The sequence below is a fragment of the Pinus tabuliformis genome, chromosome 6 (assembly GCF_031772625.1).
Source record: "Pinus tabuliformis cultivar Carrire ecotype Pingquan chromosome 6, CPIR1, whole genome shotgun sequence".
NCBI lineage: Eukaryota > Viridiplantae > Streptophyta > Pinopsida > Pinales > Pinaceae > Pinus > Pinus tabuliformis.
In genome coordinates this window covers 1,633,968,096-1,633,978,866 of record NC_142292.1, presented here as the reverse complement: position 1 = coordinate 1,633,978,866, position 10,771 = coordinate 1,633,968,096, and positions in this window count along the sequence as shown.

The following is a 10,771-nucleotide window of genomic DNA, read 5'->3' as shown; positions in this document are numbered from 1 at the left end:
AATAGCTAAGACTTCCCTTTGAAAGGTAGTTGGGGCATTACATAGCCCAAAGGGAAGCACTCAGTAAGCAAATGTACCCCATGGACATGTAAAAGTGGTTTTGTCTTGATCCTCGGGTGCTATCTGTATCTGGTTATATCCGCTAAAGCCATCTAGAAAAGAAAAGTACTTCTTACTAGCAAGGGTATCAAGTACCTGATTGATGAAAGGAAGGGGGAAGTAATCTTTGAGAGTGGCCTTGTTCAATTCTCTATAGTCAATACAAATGCACCATCTCCCATCTTTTTTCGAGACTAATACTAATGGAGAGACCCACTGGCTGTCAGAAATGGGATAGATAAAATCAGCATCTAAGAGTTTTTTCAATTATTCCTTTAAAACGTCTCTTAGAGCTGGGTTCATTCACCTTTAGCTTTGTCAGACAGGTCAAGCTCCATCCTAAATATAAATATGGTGTGTACAAGTTTCAGGAGGGATGCCTTTCATATCTTCATAACCCCATGCAAAGGCATCAAGATGGTTTCGCAACAAATTCACAAGTTGCTCTTGCTGGGAAGGATCCAAGTCTGAAATGATATACAAGGATTTACCTGGACTAATCTCAACAAGAGTGGTATCAGGCTCAAGAGTACACAAATGTGTCGCTAGAGATGGTGGTGATGGAGGTAGAGAGTCATATCTTTCCTGAAAATCTAGACTAAAAATCTGACTCAATGACTCAAAATTAGGCTTGGTGTCTAGATTGTTCAGGAAATCTTGAATCTCACTCTCTTGTAAGGACTCAATGTTCTGATGTATCAAGGAAATAGGCTAAGTCTCCTCATCACTACTGTAGTCTAAACATAAAGTGTCTTGGAGCACCTAAATGGATCTAGTGGGTGGATACAAGGTGACCTTCTTCTTGGAATCTCCATGGGAAATATACATATCACCAGAATGACATTCGATATAAGCATCTGCCGTAGCAAGCCATGGTCATCCCAAGATCAAGGGATGTCCTCCCACATGATTATTTGGCCGAAGCACAATGAAATCTGTGGGATATTCCCAAGAGTCTAGGGAAACGACCATGTTATCACCTAGATTGAACCTCAAGCTGAAAGAATGCAATACTAGGGTAACCACAAACCACGCTTAGCCAAGTAGCTAGCCCTACTAGGCTAGGAGAGGGCTCTCTCCGTAAGGATATCAGCTAAGATGTTTGGATCAGGAGAATGATATTAGGCTAGGTATAGTAGCACAAGGTTTGATTTGATTTTGAAGGGTTTTGTTGGATCAAGAGGAGCCAAACAATTAGGGCAAGGAAATTAGGTCAAAATTGCAGGGTATTCGATGGGGCAAGGTAGGTATAAGGCTTAGCACTCTAGGGTTTTGATTGGTGAGGTGATTCAAGACCGGTGAGAAGCTAGGAAGAGCATGTGATCACCATGGATCCTTCCTAAATTGAAGAAAACATAAACTGTGAATATTTTCCCAAAACGGAGCATACAATTATGGGTTCTTCCTATCAACTTGAAAGAAACCACTTAAAAGAAATGAAATGATTGATGAAGTACAAAAACATTCTAACATATGATCACAATAGAGAAAATTGAAATGAACATCATACCACATGGATCCCAAAGAAATAGCTGCAACTTTTCATTAATCTCCTGCTAAAACTGATACAAAATGATGTCTACTCAAAGCATAAGCATCCAGCTGAGTCCAACCCTTTACAATGAGAAAGAAGAAGAAGATATAGACATTGATTCAACCTCCTCCCATCCTCAAGGGTCGAATCCCTAAGATGAGGAGCTAATCTAACCAACACTGAACAAGAAACTGGAATCTAGGCATCCTAACAACTTGCCTCTAAAAGTGAGGAAACTGATTCATTTGTGCTCAAAATGACTTTTAATCTAATGAATCTACCTTCTAATACTTATTACCCATCATATTTACAAGCCTAGTCATCATTTACATTAGTAAAACACCCTCCATGAGAGAACAACCAAAATTACAGTCAAAGCATAGTGAAATGGCAATTCAATGCAATTTTTGTCCTATGCGCAGCGCCACCTACATGTGCGCAACAATTTTTGCAAGTCCATTTTGGAGGCCATCCCAGTATCCAAATTGAGCTCATGATAGTTCATTGGAAACCTCTTCAAGTCTAATTTCAAAAACATCTTGAATTGCTTCATTTGAAGCTCATTTTATCCCTCAAAAATGGATTCTCCCAAGACTGCTTCTGTATGTCCAAAAAGGGCCAGAAAGTTCATTTTTGGAGTGTTTTTTGACCTTTTGGTAGACCAGTTCTGCTCCAAAAGCTTAGCAAACGCATAGGGTGCATGTACTCATCGCTCAGAATCCAAAAATACAAACCATTTGTCCATTGGGTGTCCCTAGGAAAAATGCAGCGCTAGTGGCGCTGCGCATAGAGCCAAATTTCCTGTGTCAAAATTGCCAAAATTTGTCCAAAGGCAAAAATTCTTCAAAATTTGTGGAAAATACCACCATCAAGTATCTTGATCAGCCAAGGAAGCTTCAGCAAGAAACCTAAGCCTATCCTCCTCTTTTTTTCCTTTGAGTGTCTGTCTCAGCGTTGCTTTCATTTGCTTGACCCTTATATTACAAATTTTGTTCCGTGTCTTGTAATGGTAAGCCGTATGCCTAATGATTTGGTTGTCCCTGTTGGCCCTTTGTAGCAGCTTCTCTAAATGCAAATTGACCCTGTCAAGCCAAGTTTCTCTATCCTCCTCAATTTCCTTCTCAATTCTCTATTTTGTAGTCAAGGTGACCGATTTGTCTTTGATCCAGATTTAAATAGGAACGCAACAAATTACAGAGAAAACCATAAAAACAGAGATGCAACAGAAATAATAATTCATTTCATTAATGTAAAATACTGAAATATGCTTACAAATAGAGTTGGAAATAAACCAGCTAGGGCGATGGTAGCTTATCTCTGAGAAGAGATGTGGTGGCTACATGCCTCTGAACTGTGTTACAATGAGGCTCGAAGGCCTATTTATTGTTGAGAAACAATGGAAAACCCTTAACATTCCAAAACCTAACCATAGAAGATGAAACGCCAAACTGTGGGCCCCATTTGGCTAAATTGGTACATCAACTTCTCGGGTTCGTAACTTTGGCATACGATCTCCGTTTAACGCGCACAGTATCTCGTTAGAAATATCTATCCATGAACTACAACTTTGGGAAGAGGAACATTGGTCCACGGCCCCATGTTGCTCCCACTTTTCCCAAAAAACGTCGTTTAGGGCCTCAAAACGGCTCCGGAAGTTCGGGACCCGAAAAACTACTAAAAATAGTAAATTGGGCTATAATTAAGGAAACTGAAAAGCTGAAGGAAACAATGGTGGGGGTCCAAGTGGATTTGGTAGGTGGCCACCAATATCCATCTGGATCATTCCTCCCCCCTCAAGAAGCAATGGTCCCCATTACGTTGAGTTCCTCCATGAGATGAGGAAACTTCTGTTGAACTTGGTCCCTGGTGAGCCACTTGCCCTAGTAAAGGAGTTGGCCTGCTTTGACAACTCGATACAATTGGATATTTTGTTGGCGAGTGTGCTTGATTTGTGTGTCCATGATCCAATCAGCTGCAGCTTGTTCCATGCAATCTGGATTTAACTCTGTGGGTGTGAGTTGTTCTGCAATGTCAGATGTGTCTAGTAATGGTGGAAAGTATGTCCGAAGGTGGTCCACATTGAACACTGGGTGCAGGCCAAGGAATGGGGGAATGATGAGCTCAAATGCATTATCTCCCATGGTTTTGGTAATGGTGTAAGGACCATATCAGAGTGGTCTAAGTTTTTGATAGGCTTCAGTAAGGCGTTCCTTTTTGCAAATGCAACCAGAATTTGTCTCCCACCTGAAACTTGTGTGGCACCCGATGTTGATCATGTCGCTGCTTGTACTTGGCATTTGATTTCTCCAGAATGTCATGGGCCTACTGGAAAATATGTTGGATGTGCTCAATGAAGCCATTTTCCTTATTTGTTTCAAATTGGACATGAGCCGAATCTGCGTGAGTAGCTGTAAATGGCATGGCCACATCAATGGGACATAGTGGCTGGAATCCCAAGCCCTCTTGAAAAGGGTTGTGGCCAGTCGAGCTGTGGAGAGCTTGGTTGTAGCTGTGTTGAACATAGGGGAGCCTCTAGTCCCATGTGCGTGAATGCTTTGAGTTGTACATGTGTAGAATGTGTACGATCATCCTGTTGACAACCTCTGTCTGGCCATCAGTTTGAGGATGGAGGGCTGTGGACTTAGTGAGTTTGGTGTCGAGCATCGACTAGAGACTGGACCAAAATTTACTGAGAAACCAACTATCCTGATCTAAGATGATAGACTGTGGGATCCCAAAGTGTACCCACACTCGTTCAAAGAAGAGTTTAGCAGTGGCTTCTGCTATGATATTCTTCTTGTAGGTAGCCATAATGGCCATCTTTGAGAACCTGTTGACGATCACAAAAACACAGTCATTTCCATGCTTAGTGGAAGGAAGGCCTGACATGTAATCCATGGAGATGGATTCCCAAGGTCGACTAAGGGTAGGCAGCGGGGTATAGAGGCCTTGCTTCTTGATGGTCAGTTTGGCAATGGCGCAGGCAGTGCATGATCTGATGTACTTCCCGACATCCTGTTGAAGATTTGGCCAATAGAAATACTTCTGCAGTACTGCCACCGTTTTCTTGACCCCAAAATGTCCAGCAGCTCGACTGTAGTGTGCTTCCCAAATCATCTTGGCATGCTCGCTTGAAGGAACACAAAGGTGACCCAGGTGGCATAACAGGGCATCGTGGAGGTGAAAATCTGGAACATGCTGACCCTCCAAGAGGGTCTGGTATGTGTGGCCAAATTCTAGGTTGCTTTTGTTGATAAGTGGCCAATCAGAAGTCTCGTGCCCACAAGAGTTGAGCACAGTGGTTAACACCATGATCGGTGGTCGACTGAGGCAATCTGAAACATTATTGGTGCTACTCTTCTTATACTTGATATTCAAATGGAACTGTTGCAGGTATGTGGACCACTTCTGATGGCGATCATTCTGCAATTTCCCTTGGGTCTGTATGAACTGTAGGGGTCGGTGGTTTGTGTGGATGACCGTTTCCTTCCCCAAACTGTAATGCTTCCATTTTCAGTAGGCCTGCACAATGGAATACATCTCTTTGTCATAAGTGGGATACTTCCGGATTGTGTCTGAAAATGTCTCAATGTGATATGCCACTGGATGCCCGTGTTGAGTGAGGACTGCCCCAATAGCATAGTCAGAGGCATCTGTCTCGACCTCAAATGGTTGTTGCAAGTCTGGTAATGCGAGCACTGGTGCCATGCAGAGGTGATCTTTCAACTCTGTGAATGCCTTCTGTTGAGATTTAGACCAAAAGAATTTTGCTTTCACTCCTCCCTTGGTGACTTGACTCAAGGGCCAAGTGATATGAGAAAATCCCAACACGAACCTATGGTAGAAGTTGGGAAGACCTAGAAAGCTGCAAAGCTCTGTCAAAGTGGTTGGAGATGGCTAATCTCAAATGACTTGGATCTTGGATGGATCCACATGTACCCCCTGTTCATCAATAATGTATCCTAGATACTGAACCTGGGTCATGCCAAAAGTGCATTTCTCCAAATTGGTACATAACTTGTGTTGCCGCAGTGTTTGGAGAACCTGTCAGATGTGGTGGAGGTGTTCTTCCCAACTATGGCTGAAGATCAGGATGTCATCCAAGTATACCACTACAAATGAGTTGGTGAATGGCTGCAAGATGTCATCCATTAGCCTCATGAAGGTTGCAAGAGCATTTTTCAATCTGAAAGGAATAACCAACCATTCGAAAAGGCCCTCCTTGGCTTTGAAGGCAGTCTTCCACACATCGGAGGGTTTGATTTGTACCTGGTGATATCCTAACTTCAAATCGATCTTGCTGAAATATTTTTCCCCCTTCAGTTGGTCCAAGAGGTCATCAATTCGTGGGATTGGGTACCTATTATGGACAGTGATCTTGTTCAGCGCCCGATAGTCAATACAGAGTCTCCAAGTCCCATCCTTCTTCTGTACCAACATGATCGGGCTCCCACAGGGTGATGAACTTCGATGGATGTGACCTTTCTATAGAAACTCCTGAATCTACCTCTTGATTTCATCATTCTCCATAACAAAGTGCCAATAGATTGGTCCATTGGGCAGCGGCGCACCTGGGTTCAGATCGATGGAGTGCTTGACCTGACAGTGTAGAGGAACCCCTGCGGGGGAGGTGAAGATATCCTCATAATCCTTCACGACCTTGTCCATCTGTAGTTGTCATGCGGAGGGGCCCTGTCTGGAGGTCGTGGCCACCATCTTTTTCGTTCCTTGAGGGCATATCATCAGGAAAATAAATTTCCCAGTTTTGGAAACGACCTCACTACATTGTTTTGCAGTAATCAAAGAGATGGCAGTAGGAGGTGCTACCTCCAGTATCCTGTACAACTTATTTCCCAAAGTAACAATAATAGCACAGGGCCTTGATTCATACACAACATGTTGCTTCCACAAGTAAGGTTGTCCTAATAATACATCACAAAATTCAAGGGGAGCAATGTCACATAATACCTCATCCATGAAGGGCTTGATGTTGTATGGAAGGTGACACTACTGGCTCATGCGAAGATCCCGTCCTTGGTGAAGCCACCTGATGGTGTACGGTTGTGGATGTGCTGTGGTTGGTAAGCCCAGCCGCTTCACGACCTCTGCCGAAATGAGGTTCTTTTGGCTCCCACTGTTGACAATGAACTGTAGTGAGGAGCCCTTTACCCACATCTGGGAGTGGAAGAGATGCTCCTCTTCATCTGGATCTTCGTGGTGGAAATAGTGGTGTTGGGCTCCGCATTGATAATCTGCTTCCCTTTGTCATTCCCCTTGTCAGGTTCTAACTCAGAGTCGGAACATGCATCTGATTCTGAAACCTTTAGCTCGGCCACCAGTGACTGTTTGGCCCAACACTCACTTGTGTTGTGAGTGGAGCTCTTATGGAACTCACATCACTTTCCTGTATCCTTTTTCTGCTTCACGACGCTGTTCTTTGCTTGCAGCTTTGGTGGGTTTTCTTGGGCCACCCTGCCTTGCTTTGTCCTTTGTTTTGCGGTTTGGGGGCACCTTTCCCTTGCTTTGGATTCGCAGATCCAAAGTATCGCTTCTTCTGTTTAAACTTTTGTTCGACCTTGACGGCATATCGGTATGCCATGCCGAGCGAGGGGATGTTCAGGAATTCTATTTCTTCCTGGATGTACTTGTGCAGGAAACCGCAGTATTTGAGTATCAAATGCTGCTCCGAATCCTTGATACCCAACTTTGTGCGAAGGGTATGGAAAATATTGGTATACTACGGCACGTCTTGGTCCCTTCCCTACCGTAGCATGGTCCACTTTATGTATTGATCCTCATAGCTTCTAATAGGGTAGTACTGCCCCTTGATGGCCTCCCGGAATGAATCCAAAGTGGGTGCGGCTGAAAACAGTGAGGTTGTACTTTCATCCTTCTACTCGCAGTAGGTTTCCCACCAGTCCTTGATGTGGGGGGCTTCTTTGAGAAGAGCGAAAATAATCTTTTCTCAACTGGAAAAATCATGAACAAAAAAATAACCCTCTAGCAGATTTAACCATTTATCGACGACATCTGCATCTATCTAACCCTTGAATATGGGGATTTCAAAATTAAGTTGTACCTTAAATGGTGTTGCATTTCCAGAGTCGCTGTTGGAAGCCAATGCGTTGCCCCTGGGTAGTCGCTGAAGGATCTATCATCGCATTCCTTTGTCGCTCGAGGGCTTCTTTGAGCAAGATTTTGATAGGATCTCCTGCCCCCTCGTCTTTATTTTCATCCACCATGGGAGGTTGTCGGAATTTGCGAGGCTGGTCTTGCAAAGGTTCGACCAGTTCAAGCCCTAACTCCTTATATCCTGACCTCGTTGGGGACATGCAAAGAAAAACAGAGAAAAAGCAGACCGCTCTGATACCACTGATCCAGATTTAAATAGAAACGCAACAAATTAGAGAGATAACCATAAACATAGAGATGCAGCGGAAATAATACTTCATTTCATTAATGTAAAATACTGAAATATGCTTATAAACAGAGTTGGAAATAAACCAACTAGGGCGATGATAGCTTATCTTTGAGAAGAGATGTGGCGGCTACATGCCTCTGAACTATGTTACAATGAGGCTTGAAGGCCTATTTATTGTTGAGAAACAATGGAAAAACCTTAACATTCCAAAACCTAACCCTAGAAGATGAAACACCAAACTGTGGGCCTCGTTTGGGTAAATTGGTACATCAACTTCCCAGGGTCGTAACTTTGGCATACGATCTCCGTTTGACATGCACAATATCTTGTTAGAAAGATCTATCTGAGAACTAAAACTTTGGGAAGAGCAACATGGAACCATGGACCCATGTTGCTCATAGTTTTCCCAAAAAAAGTTGTTTATGGCCTCAAAACAGCTCCGAAAGTTTAGGACCCGAAAAACTGCTAGAAATAGTAAACTGGGCTACAATTAAGGAAACTGAAAAGCTGAAAGAAACAATGGTTGGGGTCCAAGTGGATTTGGTAGGTGGCCACCAATATCCACCTGGATCATTCTTTCTCTTTGATTTGCCCTTGTCACTTTGTCTCTTTGTCTTAAGAAGTTCTAGCTCCATGAGGACTTATTTGTCACTTCGCAACTTGTTCTCTTGCTCAAGTTATGAAATGACATACTTAGCTCTCGCCAAGTTGTCCATCAAGTTGTCCATCAGTGCTTGGATCTATGCATGTTTTTCCCTTATGGTTATGTTTTCATTTGTTGCCTCATCTTGGGCCTCCAAGTCAACTATCTCAACGCCATGATGGATGTGTGGTTGTTCTAGTTCATCATCTTCCATCAAATCAAAATCCCTTTCCTCCTCATCATCAAGGTTTTCTTCCAGCACCTTTTATTTCCCTTTATGCAGTTGCTGCAGCTGGTGTACCTATTGTGTTGATGAAGAAGGCAAAGCCCCTTCCACACTTTGTGGAGCAAGTATTTGCCTATGAGTTTATGAAGAAGGCAAGGTCCCTTCGACACCTAGTGGAGCAAACACTTGCCTATCTACTGCGAAAAATTTTCTAGCCCTACTCTGATCTGTTTTCCTCCTCCTCATAATCTCTGTCTTCTTTGTCCATGTTTGCCAAGTTTTGAAGCTGTGTACCCCTAGTGAAGGTATGGAAGGAGTGAATATTGGTGATTAGGGATAAGGGAAGGGGAAATGAACTTATGTGGTATTGGTGGAATGTATAAACTATGAAAATGAGAGAGAGGGACTAGGGTATTAGGATGTTGCTTTGGGGATGAGGAAATAAGGGATATGGAGGGATATATAGGAGGGGTTAGGGTTTTAAGGAATAAGTGAAGGGATTCTAGGGTTTCACATTTAGCATAGCAAATTAACCTCAAATGAATTAATTGAATGCCAAGGGTGAAGTTCAAGAGCAACACTTACTTGCTTGAGGACCAAAAAAGGAAAATTTGGTGTTTTTAGGTGGTAGGAGGGCATTTTGGCCCTTGCTGGCCCTGTGCGTAGCACCTCTCTCTATGTGCAGCGCCATTGACTTTTGCACTGGGGAAACTGGCCTATGCGCAATGCTCCCTTCCTATGTGTAACACTTCAGCCTCCATGCAAAATGCCACTTGCTGGTTGATTTTGACTGCCTTCCCGACGTCCAAATTGAGCCCATGATAGCTCATTGTATCTTCCCGTCTATGTTCCAGAACATCTTGAATTTTTTAATTTGGATCTCATTTTCCCTGTCAAAAGATCAATCTCCCAAGACTTGTCAAAATGTGCAGAATGAGGCTGCCAAAATGCAGAGTATTGTTGCATTCAACTTTTGGAGGTCTTCCTTAACTCCAAATTGAGCTCATGATAGCTCATTGGAAATATCTCTGTGTCTAGTTATCATTTAACTCATCAAGAAATTCTTTTGGACATTACAGCTATGAGAAAAATTGCTTTTCCCAAGGTCATTTCAGGAGTGCATCAACTCTCCTAAGGCAAATGACGTTTTGGACATTTCTCCCCAACCATGAGACCTGTGTAAAAAATAAAGGAGGTTTTTCTTCTTTGGTCTATGATAGACAACAACCTCTCTCAATTTTGTCAAATTCATATTTTCTTTGTCAGAAACATCATTTGAATAAAAACTATCCTGATATGTGGAAGAGGGGATTTGTAGAAATGAAGGGAAATGAAGGGAATGAGGGGCTTCCAAATTCTTAAGAAAATTTGAGGAAGTAGGGAGGGATGTTAGGAAGTAGGGGAAAGTGGAATTTCAAGGATTGAGTGAGGGGAAGGGGTCCAAAAGGGAAAAACACAGACCTAACCTAGAAAAGTGTCAAATTGTAGCAATATGCTAGGGTTTGTGGGAAAATGATGAATTTGAGGGATATCAATGATGGGAAGTGTTTAAGAAGGTATATTAAGGATAGGGGAAGGTGTAAGAGCATTAGGATACAAGTTTTGTTGATGATTTGACCATCCAAGAAAAATTACCTTCAAAACCCTAAGAGAGGGAAATAAGCCTTAGCTAAGCATGACTGAAGCACAAACATGGTGTAAAATTACCCATTGGAACCTGAAATAATGATGACAACTCTTTGAATGATGATACACTCAGCGAAATGGTGACATGGAACAATACTTGGAAAACTTTGGAAGGAGTGAAAACAATCCTAGACCTAATACCTAGTGACCAAATTTTACTTG